Source organism: Pleurodeles waltl, chromosome 7 (genome assembly GCF_031143425.1).
Source record: "Pleurodeles waltl isolate 20211129_DDA chromosome 7, aPleWal1.hap1.20221129, whole genome shotgun sequence".
Taxonomy (NCBI): domain Eukaryota; kingdom Metazoa; phylum Chordata; class Amphibia; order Caudata; family Salamandridae; genus Pleurodeles; species Pleurodeles waltl.
This window is the reverse complement of record NC_090446.1, coordinates 711,735,518-711,748,595: the sequence shown is the minus strand read 5'-3', so window position 1 is coordinate 711,748,595 and position 13,078 is coordinate 711,735,518. Positions and strand designations below refer to the sequence as shown.

Here is a 13,078-nt window from a genome sequence, read left to right as displayed (position 1 = left end):
TTGAATTTTAATATTCATAATTGACAACTATGTGAAGGATTCAAAGAGGGTACACATTAGGTAGGTAAGAACCAAACTAAGGGCCTCATTCCGACCCTGGCGGTCTAAGACCGCCAGGGCCGCGGGCAACGGAAGCACTGCCAACAGGCTGGCGGTGCTTCAGTGCCCATTCTGACCGCAGCGGTAAAGCCGCCGTCAGAAAAGGGGATCCGGCGGTTTCCCGCTGGATTTCCCCTGGCTGGGCTGAACCTCCATGGCGGCGCTGCTTTCCGACCCCCTTCCCGCCAGCCTGTTTCTGGCGGTTTTGACCGCCAGGAACAGGATGGCGGGAACGGGTGTCGTGGGGCCCCTGGGGGCCCCTGCACTGCCCATGCCACTGGCATGGGCAGTGCTGGGGCCCCCTAACAGGGCCCCAGCATGATTTTCACTGTCTGCATAGCAGACAGTGAAAATCGCGACGGGTGCAACTGCACCTGTCGCACATCTGCAACACCGCCGGCTCCATTCGGAGCCGGCCTCTGTGTTGCAGGGCCTTTCCCGCTGGGCCGGCGGGCGCTCCCTTGGCGGGCGCCCGCCGGCCCAGCGGGAAAGTCAGAATGGCCTCCGCGGTCTTCTGACCGCGGAGCGGCCATTTGGCGGTTCCCGCCAGGCGGGCGGCGTCCGCCACCCGCCCGGGTCAGAATGACCCCCTAAGTGCCCATTGCGGCATAATAAAGGGCATAGGCGGGTAGAGACCCTTGAGGAATTTAAAAAAAAATAGAAATGTAAAAACTAATTGTTTATTTGATAAGGGTGACAACCTTTAACAGTAGCAACGGTGCAGCCCTACAGGGCTAGTGAAAGGGCAAACGGAGGATGTCTGATAAGTGAGCCTGAAGAGGATTTATTGAGTTATCGGCACACCATTTAACAAACTTGGCCGATATGCCAGAATAAATATATTTGCTGGAACGGTGTCTTGAACACAAAATGACATCCACCACTTTCAGGAGGTAAAGAAAAAGTACTTAGGCCCGCCCGCTCTATTTCCAGGCAAGTAGGTGGAGGCTCTGGATGCTGGGGTGTTGAACCTACCAAGTGATTGCGAGAGAAGGTCTATCCTGTGACAGAGAAGGAGTGTAGGGTACAGGGAGAGGTGAATAAGGTCTGCATACCACACCCTCTGTGGCCAAGCCAGAGCATTCAGAATTACTTAGGCACAGTCGAGGCAAATATTCCTCAACACATGAGGAATCAAGGGTGAGTAGGAGGAAATGAGCAGTGAAGTGGCAAGTTCCATTTCAAACAAAACACGTCCCCCAATGCTCCCTGCATCAAATACTGGAGGTCACAGAATTTCAGGCAGTGAACATTCTAGAGAGTGGCAAATACGTTTATCTGAGAAGTCCCCACAAATGGAAGATGTCCTGGACTACTTGTGGGTGGAGACGCCACTTGTGGGCTCCAGCCAAATGATTTGCTGCCACACAAATCTAATGGTACTGAGCCCAGGACCAGAGTCGCAGAGAAGAGAAAACCCCACTCCACCATGTTTGTTGATATATCACACCGCAGTTGTATTGTCTGTCATGATCTGGACTGACTGACAGTGAAGGGAAGGGAAGAAGGCACTTAGAGCCAAACATATCACCTGCAGTTCCAACAAACTGATGTGCAACATCTATTTTTCTGTATATCAAAGACCTCTTATGTACAGCTCCTTCAGAAGAGAGCCCTACACCTGAGGTGAAGACATCCATAGTTACTTTGTCACCGGAGTAAGAGGGTGAAACAGCTTTCTTTATGAAAGACACCTTTGCAAATCCACTTCAGTGACCCTGTAAATCTTGATGAAGGCTAGTAGATCTACACTGTGGTGGGACCACTATCTGCAGAGGCACCAAAGGAGTGTCCCCATGTGTCAGCGTCCATGTGTTATCAACAGAAAGCAGGAAGCTAGCAGACCATGCAGGCATAACAACATCAGGACTGGGGTGAACACTTCATCCTGAACTATTGGAATCATAGCCTAAATACTCCAAGGAAGAGGATAGGCTTGATGTGATGTGGTGTCCAGTACTGCTCCTTTGAAAAGGAAGTGCTGAGTGGGTACCAGGTGGGATCAGGCTTGCTGACCAAAAAAGGGAAAAGTAATTGAAAGTATGTATATGCCAGGGGAACAGAGGCAACAGATTGGAGTAGAAAGGTGGCAGAGAAGGCGTAGGTCACCGCTGAATCAGTGCACCGGAAACCTTTTGTTTCACAACCAGCATGGTCTCTGCCATCACCTAACCTAAGGGGTCCATAGTTTAGCGAACTTGTGTCAGGTTTTAGATATCCCCTTTACTGTGAGGATTTTGATTTGTGTGATTCAGTAAGGCTACACCTATTCTACCCCATCACAAGTAGATCAGGTTTTCGTTTTCCTGTCCTGAAGAATGGCCAGATTGATAGCAACACTTGAGGCAAGAAACTTGTCAACCTTTACACACACTAACATATGAGCTGGATGGGACCATTACTTCCACATTCGGCCACCCACTGCTTTTAACAATAACAAAAGAATGCACTCATTAAATTTAATTGGGTATCTCTTAGCTATTGGTAATCTACTATTCACATTACACAAATCTACATCTAGAGCACCTTCTCCCTACACCTCACTTTGGCATCTTGTGCTCCAAAGACCTCCGGCAAAGAGCCCCTTTGAGGGGCCTGTTGGGGATTGCAGCACCGGCCCAAGGAGCTTCATGGTGATGAAGTATGACACACATCTGGGTGTGTCTGGGCTCTTGCTTCCAAGCATTCAGATCCCCCGATCTGTTGCCTCAGTTACCCTGGCCTAGACTGCCTCTCCCTCTTCTCTTTCACCCTTACTAGGAACTGCAAGCCAATCGTACTACACAGTATCTTATGGAGCTTGTATGCCGGAGCTTTAAGTGCTTTTAGTCCCTCTCTGGTTTAGCTTGCTGACTGAAAAGCCCATGTTAAAGAACAACTAGGTTATTGTCTGCACGTGGCCAAGATACAATCTCCAGCAAACAGGATTGATGAGCTAGTTGCTGAGATAGGGGAATACTGAAATGCCTGATTATCTGGGCCACAACCACTGCCATCACCTTTGTAAGGGCTTAAGGTGTGGAAGTGAGACCAAAATGGAAGGTCTGCATGTTGGTAATGTTTGGATCTGACCATAATGGGTAGATACTTCATGTGAGGCTTTAGGAGAGGAATGTGGAAACTGATATCCTGGAGTAAACAGATACCAACCAGTCTTCCGCTTCCAGAACCTGAGCTAGGGATAGCATTTTGAACTTTTCCTTTTTGAAGATCTGGAGGTCTAAGATTGGACAGAGACCGCCAACCCTTTTGGAGAATCACAAAGTAACAAGAGAAACACCATTGACCCCCATTCCTGCACTGCAGTCAATTCCACTGCACCTTTTGTAGCAAGGTTTGTACAGACCCTCATATTGAAGGATATGTAGATGGTCTTGTGGAAGCAACACTGGTCTTGGGGGTGGATACTAGGGCATACCCCCTTTTCACAATTTGTAAAACCCAAAGGTCTGATGTGATGGTCCTTCATTTTTGTGGAAGAGAGGATATCCAATCCCCCCGCCCGCCCACCCACCCAACTGATAGCGTTTGATCTGCCAAAGCAGAACTAGAGCTGCTTCCCTGTTGTGGCTGGGAAGCAGCAGGAAGAAGAGGAGGGGAAGAAGAGGGAGGCAGGGGTAAGACATGTTGTTTTCCTCAGCCACATCCTCTGTATTGTCTACAATGACACTTAATTTAGTGTTGTTCCTAGGCAGAGTATTGTTGGCTTCCTTCAAAGGGGGAGCCTCTAACTGAATCCTCAAAACTTCATAAAATTATGGTAATCCCTGGGTGGAGTTTATTAACAAAGGGATCTATCAATTACCTTGATGACCTTGAATGTATCTAGTGCTGAGACAGTTTTAGCACTAAAGAGACAGGGTTGATAGATTTGAGAGCTATACTGCCAGCTGAAACATCTTTTTGGTGTATTGCTCTATCTTTTTAGATTTCCGGTCAAATGATGTAGATAGAAAAGAGGCAGAAGTCAATTTGCTGGAGCAAGAAGCTTGCACAACCAGGCTTTGTGGTGAAGGATGTGTCAACAAGAAATCTGCATCATCATGTGCTTATAACGGCAAGCTATTTTGGTCTCAATACAGCTCCTGATGTTGGAGGCTTTTCCCAAATAGCTAATACGGGCTCTGTGAGGGCCTCATTAGAAGGAACAAGTGGCTCACCAGAGTAAGACATGGTGTGCAGCATCTGCTTTTCTCACCACAACATAAGAAGTTACTTCAGGTGGAAGAAAACGGTGTAGAAAGAGGTTCCCACTCCGAGGACTGGTCCAGACTACTTGCATCCCTTAGACTTTCAAAGTCTGAGTCCATTAAAAGTTGCTCTGCATCTCCTACATAGTATCATCTTAGGGATATGTTTTGGCAAAGAACAACACCTTTTCCTTAACCCGCCTCAGTGCTGAAGTGATGAGACTTACGAGGCAATGACTCATGTGATAGTGGTTCTGTTTGTGGAGCCAAATACATCGTTTGTAGTGCTGGTGAAGTTGCCTCTAGCACCAATGATCTGTTGTGGTCCAAAGGAGATGAAGCTGCAATACACAACATTGGCAGAGTCTACTTCGGCATCAGTGTGCCAATGGCATTGGGTTTTTAGGTGCCAAAGAGACCGGAGGCGATGGAAGGAATGGGGCAAACCGCACCTTTTGGTAAGCTTCCCAGAGAATATGTTTAAAGTCCCAATAGGCCAGTCGCAGTGTCAGAGGGGACCATGGCTCTGTAAAGATACTGAACATGGCGTATGACACCCAGATAGAGCCGGCACCCTCTACAGGCATGGGAAAGATTTTAAAAAGCTTCCTGATTCACACTGATGCTTGGGATATTTATAGGAATCTGCAAGTAAAAGTATCCATCAGAAGAATTATTACATTACTGTCTTCCTTTTTTACCCCCAGAGAAGAGTACCGATTTTCCACCTTTAAACTTTGATTAAATTGGCAAATCTTTTACCTACTACAACTAAAAAACAAACAAAGCAGCAGGCCTTTTCCATCTATGCACCTAAGATCTGGAACAACATCCCCAAATCCAAAAGGACTGCCCCAATGCTGCTCACGACCTTACAGAAAGTATACTGTGCATTTGTTTTTGTAATTAATACTGTGAACCACACGTTAAGGGTGATCATCAGAAGACATCTGTTCTGACTTCTGCAGACACTCCTTTCAATGTGTGCGTTGTTTACCTCTAATACTCTCTTATGTTGCTATGATTACAAAGTTGCTTCTTCCTCCAAGTGCAGGTTAATACTCTCCTTATTTCCCTGTGTATGCATCCAGCCACTGATATATTCATGCTTCCAACCCCTTCAGCCGATCAGCTGGCCTTTTGGAGTGGTGGCCCAGCAGCAGACACACCGTTGGTTAAATTCTTGTACCTAATACAGCACTATATTACATCAAACAATGCTGTTTCTTTCGACAGTTTTACATTCTTAGCTTGCAAGCTGTATAAAAAATAAAAAAAATCATTCTAGTATACTCCTAAAAACCTCCACATAAAATGACCTTGACCTAAAACTTTTGGCTGTACCTCTCCCCTCTATTCTTTAGAATGAACCTCTCCTTATCTTCCAGCTTCTGCTTGGCTCCCCTATCTACGTATAGCCTATTCTACAACGCACGACTGTCCGCCTTAATCTCTGTCATTTTATGTCTCCCAATAGGCCACACCTCATTTCATAGATCAAAACCTTTTTATCTTTGAAACCATACATCTGCAACCTAACAATACTTAATCACTTCTATTTATTCCTTAAGTAATTTTCATGAACTCACATTCCCCCCACTAATGATCATGCTTAAGTCCTATTAATTTATTCTATGACAGAGAGACAGGAGTTCGTGCAAGGAACAATTTCCTTTAGAGCACAAAACACATGCAAACGCTGTTGGTTAATGGGATTAATTACTAACCTTAAATTCCGAGGTAGATTGCTATTCACGGTAAAGACCTTAGGCACCTCGTCCGGGGTAGAGATTCCTTTGTTTAATTTGACAAAACTGCTGCTGAATGCACATATGCGAATGCGTAGGCATTCAAAGCCATGTTCTATCTCATTTACTCTTCAGTTCGCTTTGGTTCACTTCACCTCAACCGAGTAACAGCCCAATGTTAACAAGTTGGCACTCAACCGAGAGATTTGTGTGAACTGTGGCCTTGGGGTTAGGAAACAGACTGCACCAATTTAACAATTCTTTCCTACCAGACTGATTACTTATTTGAAGTGGATGGCAGGTAAAGATTAGGTTGTATTTTCAAAATATTTTGGGTCTTCTTTCCAGAACTTAATGTCAACCTGTTACAGTTCAGGTGACTGTTAGCTGGCCCCCTCACCATTAAACCCTCCCTATCCTCATACTATGAGGTGGGCAGAGGCTAAAAACAGGGAGAACTCTCCAGAAGCAGAAGAGGGCAGGGACCAGGGCCTTTGCCTTTGCAAATAATAAGTTTCAGATTTTCAGTTGTTTTTGGCAATGTGGGATGGCTTTGAAAAACACTTCAAGAAGGAATGGATGGTGTAGAATATAAGACAGTACCAACTACCAGATGCACTTTTGTCCACACAAAATAGGCCAGAGACCAGTTAAGAACGTGAAATAGAGAACTGAAGACAAAGGCCTGTATTCATTATTCAAGTGCTCACGTTCAGGATGCCTGGCACATTGTTTTAGCCCCCTTCATATTGAAGCACGTGCTGAGAAGGATTTACAAGCATCAATCCCTAATCCTCCATTCTGCTCAATTAGAAATGGGGTCTGTGGTTGACAGTCAGGTTACCCCCTGTTCAAGCACGGACCCTCACTCTAGTCAAGGTAAAAGAGAATCACCCTCAGCTAACTGCCTGCTTACCCCCTTGGTAGCTTGGCAGAGAAGTAGTCTTAACTTCAGAGTGCTAGGAGTAAAGTATTTGTACCAACACACACAGTAACTTAATGAAAACAGTACAAAATGACAACACCGGTTTAGAAAAATAGGAAATATTTGTCTAAACAAAACAAGACCAAAACGCCAAAAATCTACAATACACAAGTCAAGTTATGAATTTTTAAAGATTAAGTCAAATATAGCACTCAGGAAACACAAAATGCTTCAATGAGGTGTTAACACGGAATCGTGACTGAGTCGTTCCCAACAATCCGACACCAGCGGCGCCGGCCACGGAGTCACGCAGACCCTCAGGTACAGTACCTTGGTGAAGAATGAAAACAAGCCGATGTGCGAAGTCGGGGATCGTGGCGTCTGTACGAAATATTGAATCCGTGCACTTCGAGCGGTGTCAGTCACGACAAGGTGCGGCAACTTCGGCAGGGCTGCAGCGGTGTCGGGCTTGCAAAGGTCGTCGCGTTCCAGTGAAGATCACAGAGTCGGTTGCAGGGGGAGTCACAAGATTCAGCAGCGGGGTCAGTCCGAAGATGATTTCCTTGAATTTTCACCAGCATTTCCTTTCAAGGGCCCTGGGACTGGACAGGGCACCACTTGTCAGGGCAGGAGTCACTCCAGAGACTCCAGGTGCTGGCAGAGAGAAGTCTTTGCTGTCCCTGAGACTTCAAACACCAAGAGGCAAGCTCTAAATCAAGCCCTTGGAGATTTCTTCTCAAGATGGAAGGCACACAAGGTCCAGTCTTTGCCCTCTTACTCTGGGAGAAGCAGCAAATGCAGGATAGCTCCACAAAACACAGTCACAGGCACGGCAGCTCTTCTTCCTCAGATCTTCAGCTCCTCTCCAGGCAGAGGTTCCTCTTGTTTCCGGAAGAGTTCTAAAGTCTGTGGTTTTGAGTGCCCTTCTTATACCCAATTTCTCCTTAGAAGTGGGCCTACTTCAAAGTAAAGTCTCTTTTGAATGTGAAATCCTGCCTTGCCCAGGCCAGGCCCCAGACACTCACACGGGGGTCGGAGACTGCATTGTGTGAGGACAGGCAAAGCCCTTTCAGGTGTAAGTGATCGCTCCTTCCCTCCCTCCTAGCACAGATGGCTCACCAGGAAATGCAGACTACACCCCAGCTCCCTTTGTGTCACTGTTTAGTGTGAGGTGCAACCAGCCCAACTGTCAAACTGACCCAGACAGGGAATCCACAAACAGGCAGAGTCACAGAAATGGTATAAGCAAGAAAATGCTCACTTTCTAAAAGTGGCATTTTCAAACACACAATCTTAAAATCAACTTTACTAAAAGATGTATTTTTAAATTGTGAGTTCAGAGACCCCAAACTCCACATGTCCATCTGGTGCCAAGGGGAATCTACACTTTAATCAGATTTAAAGGTAACCCCCATATTAACCTATGAGAGGGACAGGCCTTGCAACAGTGAAATACGAATTTAGTAATATTTCACTGTCAGGACATATAAAACAATTACTATATGTCCTACCTTAAGCATACACTGCACCCTGCCCTTGGGGCTACCTAGGGCCTACCTTGGGGTGTCTGACATGTAAGAAAAGGGAACGTTTAGGCCTGGCAAGTGGGTACACTTGCCAAGTCGAATTTACAGTTAAAAACAGCACACACAGACACTGCAGTGGCAGGTCTGAGACATGATTACAGAGCTACTTATGTGGGTGGCACAACCAGTGCTGCAGGCCCACTAGTAGCATTTGATTTACAGGCCCTGGGCACCTCTAGTGCACTTTACTAGAGTATTACTAGTAAATCAAAGATGCCAATCATGGATAAACCAATCAACAATACAATTTACACAGAGAGCATATGCACTTTAGCACTGGTTAGCATTGGTAAAGTGCTCAGAGTTAAAAAGCCAACAGCAACAGGTCAGAAAAAAAGAAGGCAGGAGGCAAAAAGATTGGGGATGACCCTGCATAAGCAAAAAAAGTCCAACATGCTCTCTGACCAATGGGCATTGGCTGACATAAACAGTGGTCTGTTTTCAACAGTGCTGCCAGACACAGAAGTTTCACTCTCATTTCAACCAAAATACAGCACAAATGTCCCAGGAATGAGAAGGACTATCCACTATTTTCAACTTTCTGAATGGTGGAATTTATGGTTGGTGCACAAAGACTTACGCACTCATAGAAAATCTCCCTTTGATAAAAGCGACTTTACACATGACGGTACAGTAATGTGCAGAGGTTATGTTGACATTGTTAAGCTCTACAATATTTCAGGGATGCAAAAAGGCAATAGCAAGTAATGCACACTTAGTCAAAAGAAATGCTTATCTGTCTTTACTGTATGAAATATGCGCTTAACAATTTTCCAAGACCGGTTAAATTCTTTGTTAGTAGCATTGATTAGTATGTTGTATGATCAAATTACCACTAAAAGTATGAGGGGAAAAAAACAGAAACTGTATAAGCATCCCTCATTTAATGTCGAGCTGTGCTTTAGGTTGACATACATTTTCTTCTGAGTGGAATCAACAGGCACGATAAGCCTTCACGCCTTTGGTTCAGGAACAATTAGATATAACACCAATGTACATCTTTGTCTCGATCTTCAACTTACTTCTTCTTGTTAGTGCACCATATGAACAATAAGACTTTCTGAGGTGCTACTGACTGTGATTAAGAACAAGTATTGAAAAACCCAACAGTTCTGGGTTTAACTGCAAAGCTATTGGGTTTTTGATTGGTTTACTGTTCCAAGAGTCATCTTGGAATGGTAAATTAGTGATAAAGTAAAATAAAAGCATTCATAGAAAGCTGCCTTGAATGTGAATGCTTGCAAATGCAGGGCCGGAGCAGCTTTTGGAATGGCTTTCGTTAAACATTAAGGCAAAGGAAACAAGCACTGGCAAGGACAATAGCTCTTTGGCCAAGGCTATACCTGTTAGATTTTCCAATGACAGCTAATTTCAGGGTAAGTCACATCACTCGAAGAGGTGCCATTTAGTTACCTTGTTGCTTTTGAAAGGGGGAGTTGTGAGTCTGCCCATTCACTATCTGATCTTTGAAAACTTGTTAAAGTAATGTTAGTCTGCCAATAGATTCCTTTTTTGTCACAATTCTTTATTCAAATGTTTTTCAAAAGTACATAAACAATGAATAGCATTCACAAATAAGTCCAAAAATTAAACAAATATTATGCTCATGAATAAAATATGCAATAATAATAATGATGGAGAAAAAACATCAAGGAGAAAAAACTAAATTTAGTTCCATAATCACTATTTCAAAACATTGATAAAAGTAAATACAGCAAGAATAAAAAAATGTACATTCGAAGAAATAAAGAAATATATACATTCAAAACTAAAATCCCTAGTGTAAACCCATGGACATCAAGAATGTAAAACCTAATCAAAGTCGAAGTGAATTTATAAAAGGACCCCATACATGGTTGAAATGAACCAAATTAGCATTCATTTTTATAAATAATTGTCTCGAAATTAGACTCATAAAACATATCTTCAAGCCAAGACTGAAGCGTCAGAATAACATTGGACCTCCAAAAATACAGAATGTTAATTTTTGCTAAACAAAGAGCAGTAGAAAGCCAATTAAAGGCATGATCGGACATGGGTGGAAATTCTGAAATATCATGTAAAAGTGACAAACAGCCTGAAAGAGAGACATTAATAAATTATTGTGTTTGCAAATAATTTATAATCTGAAACCAAAATGTATGAATGTTGGTACAGTCCCATAACACATGAACAATATCACAACCTGAAGTCCTGTATCACCAACAAAGAGTCAGGGCTAGGTTTAGCTGAAGGTCCTTGTCTAAGTTACAAATGCCAACACTGTAGTATTGTGAAGCAACTGAATTTAAGATGAGAGTCCCTTGGTCCTTTGTTACAAATGCCTAGGATAGTATCCCATTCCACATCGTCAAAATCCACCTTCAAACGTGTGGACCACCATGATTTTTAGGACAAGTTAAAAAGTGTGCATTGCTGAAAATGTCTTTTAATTTGGTTAAGTATATGATTTAAATTATCTGTAATCCTATCCTTGAGGCCACTATTAAGGAAAATTCCCAAATATATTATAATTTTGAATGTAGCCATTTAAATGGGAGAGCGTTGATACCTGCTATAGTAGTAACAGGGGTTAGTGGTAGGGCTTCGAAATTTAGTCCAATGCATTTTATAACCAGACAATTTTGAAAATATATTTAATTGAGAAATCAGATTGTTTGCAGATGATTTTGGAGTTGATAGAGTCATAAGTATTTAATCCACATAGTAAAAGGCTTTAATAACACTGGAGGTAGCATTGAGATCCTCAATATCTGCATTCGATCTTATGGCTACAGCTAAAAGTTCCAAAGCCAATAAGAAGAATAATGGAGAAAGGGGACAACCTTGTCTATTGCCGTAGTGAATGCTAAAGTATGAAGATATGAATCCACCACATGATACAGATGCGGGGGTGAATGATACATACCACTTGTTGATGTAAGAAAATCTTTTCCAAAACCCATCCTCTCCTTTGTATGAAATAAATATCCCCATTCTAATCCATTGGAGGCTTTTTCAATATCTAATGAAATAAGAGCATTCTCCACTTTGCCATTCCGTAATTGCCACAATAAATGTGAAATAGTGGGAAGATGATCAGTGGAGGATCGACCTGGAACAAATGCAACTTGAGAGGGATGTATCAAGGAGGTCACTGTTGAACCGAAGAGATGCCCCAATACTCTAGCTAGAATGTTGAATTATTTAACAATATTGGTCTATAACTGGAACATTATAAGGGGTCCTCAGCTAGTTTAGGAATTACCATAATTCAAGCTCTTTAAAAATCAGAAGGTAAATCTCCCAGTCTCAAAGCTTCATTAAATATAGATACCAATAGTGGGACAGTAAATGTTTTAGAAATTTATAAAATTAAATCCGAAGTCTGTTCTCCCCCGGTAGTTTACCAGTAGCCAGAGAGTCAATCACCCTCAGTATCTCATCACTGATGAACTCTCCCTCCAATTTTTGCTTCTGTTCTAGGGTCAATTTCGGGAGATTAAGTGTAGAGAAAAAGGCAGTTTTTGCTGAATGACCTGAACAATCAACAGAAGCATACAAAGTTTTATAAAATGTCTGAAATCTAGAAAGGATCTCTGATGGAAGTGTAAGAAGAGTGCCATCAGAGTCTTAATTGCAGTGAATGATAACCTAGTAATATCCCAGCATTTTCTCCACATTTGTAGTGACACTGATGAGTGTGAAAAGCTTTTTTTCTGCACAAGAGGTATAAAGACTATTAAGGTCAAATTTTGGTGATAGTAATTTTTGCAAAAGTATTAGGCATTAAGTTTGAGAACAGACTGAGGTAAGGTGTGAGATGTCCTTTTCCAGTGCAATTCTGGTAGCATTTGTACGTTTGTTTTACAAGGACATCCCAAAGTACGTGTGCAGTAGATACCGAGTATTTGTTTTCCTTTAAAAACTGTTCCATGTATGAACACAATACCTGTTCCTCTTGTGGAGTTTTAAATCAGTAAAGATTAAGGTCCTGATTACGAGTTTGGTGGTTGGAAAACCTCACCGCAAGACCCTTGGTGAGGAGACTGCCATGGAGCTGGCAGTCTCCCCACCTGCCCTATTAGGAGTTCTCCACTGGGCTGACCGGCAGAAATCAGGCTTCGCCCGCTGCTCTACAGTTTCCATAGGATATAATGGAACTTGTTATCAGGCCGAAAGTCATACATAAGCAGGAACTACAAGTTAAGGAGAACCATTGAAGCAACAAGTAACTTCATCAATTTATTGAACTGAGAAGCAAGGTAATCTTCAGGTAAGCCTCTCTCCCCTCAAAACATTATTCCATCTCTCCTCCCATCTATACAGGCTTTAATGTATTAAGTATCAGCAAAAGTCATATGGGAGTGCAAATCACAAAGGCCATAGTTAAGAAGGCTTTTCTGGAAGGCAAAAAAAAAAGAAATTGTAGGGTGAGGACCGTGAAATAGATGCACCCTCCCCCCACGCTTCGCATCTCTGAAAAGTACTGGGAGGAGCACTGTGTTCCAATCAAATAGGAACAATGGAGTGAGGCTCCAATGCACCTGC

The 13,078-nt window shown here is 43.1% G+C and overlaps 1 protein-coding gene across 2 annotated transcripts in view; it reads right to left on the bottom strand.

Moving 5' to 3' along the window:
• LOC138304579 (organic cation/carnitine transporter 2-like) overlaps positions 1-13,078 on the bottom strand; it is a 405,840-nt gene that overhangs the window by 152,911 nt on the left and 239,851 nt on the right. The gene's annotated exons all lie outside the window — the stretch shown is intronic.